The 9,464-nt window shown below is 41.2% G+C and overlaps 1 long non-coding RNA gene across 1 annotated transcript; it reads left to right on the forward strand.

Moving 5' to 3' along the window:
- The first annotated feature begins 6,311 nt into the window (after window positions 1-6,311).
- On the forward strand, window positions 6,312-8,959 carry LOC128942990 (uncharacterized). Its single transcript, XR_008483658.1, has 3 exons — window positions 6,312-7,087; window positions 8,467-8,574; window positions 8,775-8,959. It is a non-coding gene; the product is annotated as an uncharacterized LOC128942990 (long non-coding RNA).
- The last annotated feature ends 505 nt before the right edge of the window (window positions 8,960-9,464 follow it).

A 9,464-nucleotide genomic window follows, 5' to 3' on the forward strand; every position in this document is an offset into this window, starting at 1 on the left:
CACAGGAGAGAGGAACAGATCTTCAGCTGGGGAAACCTACCTTCGCAGGGGAACCAGCTACATCAGAGGGGACAAGGCAGAAAAGCCCCGAGTGATATCTGAAAGTTCACATAAATCAGGGCCATAAGGGAAACCTTTAGAACCAGGAACAAGACAAAAATAAACAATAACTAATGTTGGATGTCAGCTGTGCAGAGGGGGGAGGGAAAATAAACCATAAGCAGTTTCTTGTCTGGCCACAGAAGATGTGTTTGGAATGCTGTTTTGTATTTCAGCTCAGAAACTCTGCTGTGACCTTCAGATATTGCTGGGTATTACAAGTTCTACAGATAGCCAGAGAGAAATATTCCAAGGAGAGATGGCATACACTGTGCCATACTAGTTAATGTTGTGTGTGTATTGCTCACAGCCCATCCCGAACTGTGACCAGGCAGCCTTGTTAAAACAGTGTGGAATCCTACAGTAATAGTCAGGAATGCTAGTTAGTCATAATGTTGTTGCAGGATTTGGGATAATTAGTTGTTTTTTTGTAGCATAAGAGTGCTTTCTTTTCTTTTTTTTTTTTAAGCTCAAAACGAGAGCAGATCCTCAGTATAGTGAGGATCTGGCTCACTATACTTTTGCAGAGTATGTTGCGTTTCAGAGCCAGCAAACAGGAGGAGATGGGGAGAAGAATTAGCTGTAGCAGAAAAAAAATATAGTTAGGTCAGTGACTTTCTTAAGATGAAAGAGAGCAAACCCCCAAAAGAGAGCAAATGAAAAAAGTCATGAACAAAAAGAAAGTAAGAGCTTGTGACACAAAGTAAGAAAAATAAACAGCAGTTGATTTAACTATTTTGCATAAGATATTTACAAACCATAGCATATTACTGTTTGCTTTGTGCATTTTCACATCCTGCTCAGTTTAAAGCAGTAATTTTCTGCAAGGACAACAGAGGGAAAAAAAATGCTTTACACTGCTTATATTAATTACATTTTTTCATTACCCGTCATGTTTTCTACAGGCTTGTGTATTATTACTGTAAAATGTAATGAAACAGAAAAAGAAAAAAAGAATGGACTTCTGGGAAATTTTCCAATTCTTGAAATGCAATGTTAATTGAGTGCTATTTTTAGGTCATCACAGATAGAACTGAACCCATTGCCATCAGAGCACAGAATGGGGACAGCCCAGGTGCAACACAAACTGGGTGAGGGAATCAGTTTCTACTAATGGAGAAAAGGAGAGAAACTAACTCTCCAGAGTGGTGGGTTCAGGGCAGTTTCTATTTCTTGATGTAAAGTTCTCAAAGCAGAAATGAAAGGGAAAGGTGCAAGGCTGGCAGGGATCCAGGACCCACCATGCCCAACCATGATCACTGGTGAAGGAGATCCACTGACTCCTGAATCAGGAGGGCAGAGCAAATGAGAGGCTCTGTCTGGTTTTGTGTCTGACTTTCAGCTCTGGGAGGGAGGGCACTCTGAAAGCCGACATGAAATAAAGTCTCCCAAAATGTATCAGAAATCCCTTTAATTTATAGATCTCTTAAAAGGCTGCCAAAAAATCAATTATTTTAATTTGTATATAGTGCAGCCATGAACTGATTCAAGTTCTTTTGAAGTATTTTTAAACAGTCATTGCACAAAGGCTGTTTCTTCCTCTTTCCCATATGCAAAAAAAATTGAATTGAAAATCAGAATTTCTCACAATCACTTTGATTGGAAGAATAGTGCAATTCACATGGGATTCTGCAAGCAAATCTGAGTCCCCCCACTCAGTCTGTTAACTGGGTACCTTTACTGTCAGTCCTAAGAATCAGTGTAGCTCTACTGCTCCCTTTATTATCTGCCTTTTCTCCCAAAGAGTGTAGGGAAACTGAGTCCATAACGGGAAATTGGCACTTGGGAGTGGTTGGAGATTCCCTTTGGAACAGAAATGGAAAATCATCAGTATGCACTTACCAAGGCCAAAATCAGAGAATCACAGAATCTGCTGGGTTGAAAGGATCATCAAGTCCAACTCCTGTCTCTGCACACGACATTCCCAAGAGTCACATTCTTGTTGCAAATCAAGAAAGAAGTCCTGCTCCTTCTGACTCTGCTTGTCCTGCCTCCAGCTGTGGTGCCAGCATTTGGACTTCATTTAGTCAAGCCAAGTGGCCCCAGCCTGTTGCAGCCTCACTATGGGCCTTAGCTCATTATTGGCTTGTCAGCAATAATACTTCATCAAGACCAATCTGAAAGCTACCCCTACATTTGTATCTCACCATGACAGACCCCTTTTTACGTTTAGATTAGAGTTATTCCTCTTTGCTAGGAAATTGATCTGGATCCACTGCCCTGTGATTGGGAGTCACAATATTTTTCCATAAAGGAAAAATATTTTGTTCTTTCAGAATGATTTGTTTTTCCTTAGCACCCAAAGTTGTTCTTAAAGGCTGCAGTCCAAAAACAGCAGGCTCCTTTGCAGGCCAGAGCAGGTAAACTTTTCTTGTAGCAGGATGGCAGGAGCAAGTGTTGAAGGGTATAGAAGGAGCAAAGGGAGCCATGAAAGCACATAGTCTCCTGAAGCATGGGCAGCCTGACCCAAGCCAGCTGGATCCCACTACAGCACCCCTAGGGAATGGTTCCTGTGTGAGCCAGCCCCTTCACTGCTCCAGCTGCTGAGGAAAGGGCAATAAATTTGTTAATTCCAAGTAAACTCATTGCATAAATCAGGAAGTCAGTATTCCAATGGCAATTCAGACTTGAGATAATGTCTTAAGAGACAAGCAGTCACTGGCTTCCAAGGGAATTTTGCCATATCTTTCACCAGTGCAAGGATTTAATCTGTGGGAATTTTCATTTTTTTCAATTTGATTAGTTGGCACCTGTCCTCTAATGAAAGACCACACAGTGCACCTGAAGAATTGTTGTAATAAGCTGGTCAAGGAGACTTTGCAGGATGGACCTGAGGAGGCTGACTGGATCAATAGGTGGGATTTCATCAGAGAGAAGGGGTTCAAATATCACTTTGAAAATTTCACTTCAATGTGTTCATTTTCTGTTTCAGCTGTGTTGGGAATGGCCTGTAGATTCAAACTGTGACTCAGAGCAGGAGAAATAAGGAGCCATTAATTCTTACTAAAAAACTGCTATTCCAGGCCATAGCCCTAACATAAATGAATTTGGCATGTTCAGAGTGAACCATCACTTCCATGATTAAATCAATGGATATAAATTCAGCTTTGATCAGATGAGGCCTCAAGCTTGCAGACCATGCATCAAATGTTTATTATTGCTGTTATTATTAGTGCTTTCAAAGAGTTCAGTTGTCTTGATCCAAGGAAACAGTAGACAGCAGTGCTTAAATATGTTTCAGGCTCTGGGTTTTTTTCAAAAACCCTTATGCTTTCAACTGCCAATGACAACATGGAGCCTAGAAGCTTTGAAAAGCTGAAGTAGGTACTGATCTGTGTTCAGGGGAGCTCAAATATCTGTGGAAATCTGCCTCTAATTTATTCAGCAGCCCTGTCGTTCTGGGTCACATTAGGGACCATGACCACTTCACCTGGTGCTACTCTGCAAACTCTGCTCCTCTGCAGGGCTGTGGGTAAAACAGGAAGAAAGATGTATGAGGGTTCTCAACTAAGAGGAAGATGCCATAAACAATAATGTGTTAGCTAAAATGTTAGAAGAGGCCATTTTATACATCAGATGCAGAACTCAATTAGCTGGGGTAATTACAGTTTCTGATTTAAAGGTTTTTGCAGCTTATGAAGCTTCCCACCCTTCTCAGCCTCTGTGTTGTCCCTGCTGAGGATCTGCCCTGCTACAGGTGAAGCCCATCCAGGCAGCATGGCCTGCATGCACGGGCTGGGAGGCTTTGGCTGCTGCAGTATTGGCACCCAACTCACATCACAGCCAGGATGACTCAGATGCTAAACTGGCTGTCCATGCTCACACATGAGCCTTTGAAAAGAAAATGTATATGGACCAGCTCCTGAATACTTTTGTAGCTGTGCCAGCACATGACCTGTGTGGTCCCCTTGCAGTCCTACTTAGACTAAATTTGCGAGTAGGCAGTGTTCTCACCCAAGAGGATGGACATTTGTCATCTAATTGATTAAATCTGTGCTATCCAAGAGGGTGTTCCCAGCCAAACAGTGAAATGCTTCTAAAGCATTCCAAAACAAATCCCAGAATGACCTGTGCTGCAACCACACAGAGCTGCTCTGACCCTGCACTCCTGCCAGTCTGGGAAGTAATGTGGGCTTCAGAGCAATCAGCTCTGGGCATCAGGGATTTTGTAATAACAGAAAAAGGTGGCTAACTCTCCACTCCCTTTTCCTGGTTGTATGGTGTGAAATGCTGCTGAAGCCAGTGGAGTTGCACTGCTATAAAACCAGATACAACAGAGCAGGTAAATATCTCAATATATCTAATATTGATAAAGTTCATAATATCAATGCCAATAGAGTCCAGAGCAGCACTGGCCTCTTGGATTTGCCTCAGTAGATTGCACCTTAGCACTATTATTTTCATCAGGTTTTTGTTACTTTGTCATCTTCCTAGGCATCATCAGAATAATAACATCATCTCCCAACTCCTCAAACCCAGGCATATCCCTCTAAGTTTTGGGGTTGGGATAAAGAGTACCATGTTTAAATTATATCCTTTGAAATGGGGCACTTTGCACAAAAGGCCTACCAAGTTCCCATTAGAAGAGTTAGTTGAAGACTGGGGGACTGGAAACACTGGCTGCAGCTAATTTCTTTTTTTTCTATTTGTTAACCCACTTTGTCCAAGCACTGTGAACATTTGGTGCATTTAGTTCTAAATATGTCAAATTCTCCTTTAGGGAAAAATTTCAAAAACCTAAAATCATCTCTTAAGATCAAATTCATTGCTGAGCTCAAAATTACTCTTTTCTACACAAATAAACCACACACACATACTTGTGTGCTTTGTCTGCACTGCAGGAATTGTCCTGGGATAGCACTGTGCTGTCTGTGGAGCCCTGCTAAAAAGCCTGGCTTTCTGATAATGAGAGAGAGCTGCAAATATTAACACATCGTTGTGGGCAGTGGGAAGCAAGAATGATTATCCCAGAATATAACAAATCTCAAAATAAATTGCCTTCATTTTCACCTATTGCACACTGATGGGGGTAAAGCAACTTTAATTAGTGTAACAGGACAATAGCAATGGAATTGGCTTGGTCACAAGATTTTTGCAGGATGACACTGATGGTATTACTATCCAACTTCAAAGATTTGGAAAGATGTGGCTGCTAACACTGGAGAATAGAAACCTGTTTTTCATCAGCTAGGCTGGCCTGACAAATTAAGTCTGTGGAGTCATTAGATTAAGATAAGAGCTTATCTCCTAGACTGACATTTATTCAGAGGTTTTTATGCTGCTCAGCTAGTAATTAGTGCAGTTGAATTTTTAACACTGCTTTGTCCAATCATTTGGCAAATTTGAAATATATACAGTTTTGATTAAAAAAAATCCAAGAATACAATATTATTAGCTTGGAAGTGTTTTAAGAAGGGTTGAGATGATGCTAAAAATCTTCAAGGAGGTCAGAAGTGCTTCTGCTGTTGACTCATTTCCATACACAGATTAAGAGGCTCCATTAACTAAATTTTTAGGCACTAAGCAGCAGATATCTGTAGCAAATCTGTAATTTTTTTCATGCCCTTCCATTTTGTAATTCTAGTGCTTTAGAGGGGCAGGAATATGGTGCAGGCTGTGGTCCTGCTTGTGGGGGCAGTTTCAAAAGGAATCTTCTCTCATATGGCTGATTTCATGGAATAAGATTTATTTTTCCTGTCCTAATTTTCTTGTAATAACAGATGGATTGTTCCACAGTAAACCAATGCACTACTTCTGGACACATGTTTTTAAATTGCTTTTGACTAACATGTATCACTTTTTTTAAACAGTTCATTTTGAGTAACTGAAGATCAGAATTGGATTAATAATTAGTGATTAAATGGATGATTATTTGTTTATGAGCTTTGACAGGTTTGTTACAGCTACATCCTGTTACAGCATTTGTTTAGTCCAAAGTGCAGCCATCTCAGCATCTATGGTTGTTACCTTTAGGAAAACACAGACTAGAGGAGTTCATGGTAGTAAATTGTGGTTCATCCAACTGCTTTACAAAAAAACCAACAGTTTTTGTGAACTGGCTTTCACAAAAACAACAACAGAAAAGACCACTGCTTTACATTTTATACCATACTGCCAAGACCCCTGAACTCTGTGGACTCAGGGCTGTCAGCTGCAGAGGGTGACACATTGTCACTCAGCTGCACTCCTGACTGAGCTGGAAGCAGCAGTGGTAGAATAGGGCACAGGCTCTCAGGCTGACTGGGACCAGGATCTGCATGCTGGTTTTCCATATCCCTTTCTGCAGGTTTTCATGGCATTTCTATAACCCCAAAGCAGGAGAGGAGTCTCATAAGTACAACAGGTTTTCTATGGTTGGAATGCCATGAATGGGAAGTAAGGCATGGGTCAGGGGGTTGTTTCAGATCTTTGTACAGCCAGGAATGAAACCCTGCTGCTCTCTACTTTCTGAGCCAAACCCTTGACCTAGACCTGCCCTGACTCCTGTTTCAATGCAGATGGTTTCAGCCCTCTGTGTCTGCTAAGGCCCTTGATACTTCCCATTGGATATCTGAAACCCTATATATTTTGTATATATTTCATATGTGTGTAAAATTCAAGCTGTGTGGCAACCTCTGCCATTGGATATCCCACCATGCCTGGTCTGTAGGTGAGATCTCAGCTTGTGGTCAGGAGTGTCTAGAGGGAGAGATGGAGACAATATTTTTGCTTATAAAATTGCTCATAAATGGAAAGAAATTTGCATCAAGCTGAACCACTTGCATCAATCCCCCAAAAGCTTGAAGTACTGTTTTGCTGTCTAAATTTTAGCTGTTAATGCTGCCTTTGCTGTCAACCAGGTCAAAAATCCTGCATAATTCCCCGTATCTATCTCACTTCCCAGCAGAGAGAAATGAAACCCCTTCCTGGACCTTGGATGAGTGTGAGGGAAAGACCCACTTTCTGAAGCCTCTAGGGAGGAACGTGGCCTCAACAGAGGGAGAAGGAGGTATTAAATTCAAGCTTCCCAGGATTTGTGGCAGCAGCATCCCCATTTTCCTATATTGTTTTACTTTCTTCTGTTGTGCATTGCTGCAGAAGCTGGGTATTATCAGCACTACCCTGGCAAGCTTCATCTGTTGAGCCTTTAGACTAAAGGGGAAAAGTTGCCATCATCCAGACACACCAACAGAACCAAAGAAAGACTTAACCTCTGGGACAAAACCCCAGCTATGTGAAACTATTAACATCTCCTTTTGATGGGCTGGAGGTTACAGCACAGAGGTGTCTTGATGTTGTCTGTCACAGCTGTCTATCAATAGTGCTGGCTCATGGGGCAGTTCTGTGGCCTCACAGCCTTTTCAGACCTACCCTGCTGCCACCATCCTCCTGTAGTTCCATGAGACATAGCACTGACTTGCCCTTTTGCCTTTGGCCAACAATGTAAAGAGGATTGCTGCTTGATGGTGCACGTAAATAAATTAATAGTCTTTGTTCTGGCCAAAGTGTCTTGAGTCTGAGACCTTCACTGGCCCCACACAGAAAGCCAAAGATTGACAGAAGCACTAGCAAAAGAGAAGTCCAAACAGGTCAAGGGAAGGGGCATTGCAGACTAATAAAACCTGTTACTACACAGAGAACTTTGCTCAGCTTCTGATGTCAGAAAAGACAGCCTAGACTGGCAGGTAAATCTCTCTGAAAATAGCAGAAATCAAGGTTAGACCAACATATTTATCCCAGGTTACTTAGTAAATATGGAAATACTGTAAAAAGAGAATTGGAGATTTTACAGAAGGAAGGTGTCATTGAATGGCAATAACAGTACAACCATGCTTTACTCTGCCCTCCATTTTTCAGTGTCCCGTTCTCAGGTTGATGGTCAAGGTCAGATAGATGAGAGAGAATTTTTTCTGAAGTTTCTAGTGTTACTAATAAATTTTTAAAATTATAATAAAGGGCAATAACTTTTTTTAACTAGCAAATACATTTTTAGTGTCACCAGAAAATGGTGCCTGTGAACTTGGATGTTACTCTGATTTTTTATGATTGCTTTTGGCTTCTAAGTTTGGTGGAAGGGGTAGTCATGTCACAGAAAAAAATATGCTTGCCCTTTTTAACTAAATTCCATGGACTGAAATTTATCCATGGTAAATGTTTCACAATGTAGTAAGTTATGCATGAGGTTCCACACAAACATCCTTTATTCTGAGAAATTAAGGGGAGCACTCAGTAGCACAAGTACATGGTATAGCCATCCAATTGTTTGTGCTTTCCCCAGGAATTCAACACTTTTCACAAATAATTACTCTGCAGTTCCATAACACAAATGCTGTGACCCCACAGGACAACCACAAAGGTAGGGTAAACAGCTCTCATTCTATTTTATAGGTACTTAGCACTTACGAAATGCAAGCTCAGGGCAGGCTGTGAGGAACATCTACACTTAGAGAAGTCTTTCTGGAAAGCCAGTGGAAATCATTTGCTCAAATATTAGTGGTAAGTCAAGAGGTCAGTGGTCAATGCAGCTGTTGGGTTGGTGGGTTCCCTTGCACCATGTTAAAGTCCCTCTGCAATAGCCCAGCCTCTCCCCAGTTTGTTTTTCTGTTTCATGTTATTCATTAAACCCTTTGCTGTGACATGCCATTGCCAGTGTGCCAAATCCTGAGCAAATCATATCCTCTGTTCTTCTGTTGCAGATTTGTGAGATAATCTATTATAGATTAATCATTTCAGTCTTATGGTACAATGTCAAAAATAAATTGGGGTTATGAAGCTGGAGGGGAGCCACTTGGGGGTCGTGTGTTCTCACTGACACTCCTTATTTGACTTTGAAAACAGCGTCATGACGAGATTTTTGAAGCTGATTGTTACCCCATGGAATCCAAATCACAAGGTAAAAAATGCTGCGGAGTAAGTTTTCATCTTCACAAATATCAGCTCAATGTTGAACTGTAAACGATTTTCAACCTATTGCCTTCCCTCTCTTCACAATATGAAACATATCTGGGCTGATCCATTACATCTCTTTAGAATATAAGACGGCAGAAAAATAAACAGAATAAAATAAAAGCCAACGCCTTTTAAGGACTGAATATCTGCTGGAGGTGGAGGTATCCAACACAGAAAAATAATACAGGCCAGGAACACAGCCAAATATACTGTAAGAAAATATTAATTTGCTTAATTTAAAATATTCTCTAACATTTCATAAGATCCCAAGTGTTGAACAGTGAGTAATTTGTCTAATACTGCAGTTCTGTTCCCCTCCCAGCTGAATCACAGTAAGTCCTAGGTCTCTCCAAATCAGATCAGGGGTTAGTGCATACAGAGTCACTCTCCTCCTTAGCTTCTTGGTCTCTTCTGCAGGACAGGAAGATCCACAATCC

The sequence above is a fragment of the Melozone crissalis genome, unplaced genomic scaffold, assembly GCF_028551555.1.
Source record: "Melozone crissalis strain CALT ecotype California unplaced genomic scaffold, PUWL_Pcris_2 ptg000045l_1, whole genome shotgun sequence".
Taxonomy (NCBI): Eukaryota; Metazoa; Chordata; class Aves; order Passeriformes; family Passerellidae; genus Melozone; species Melozone crissalis.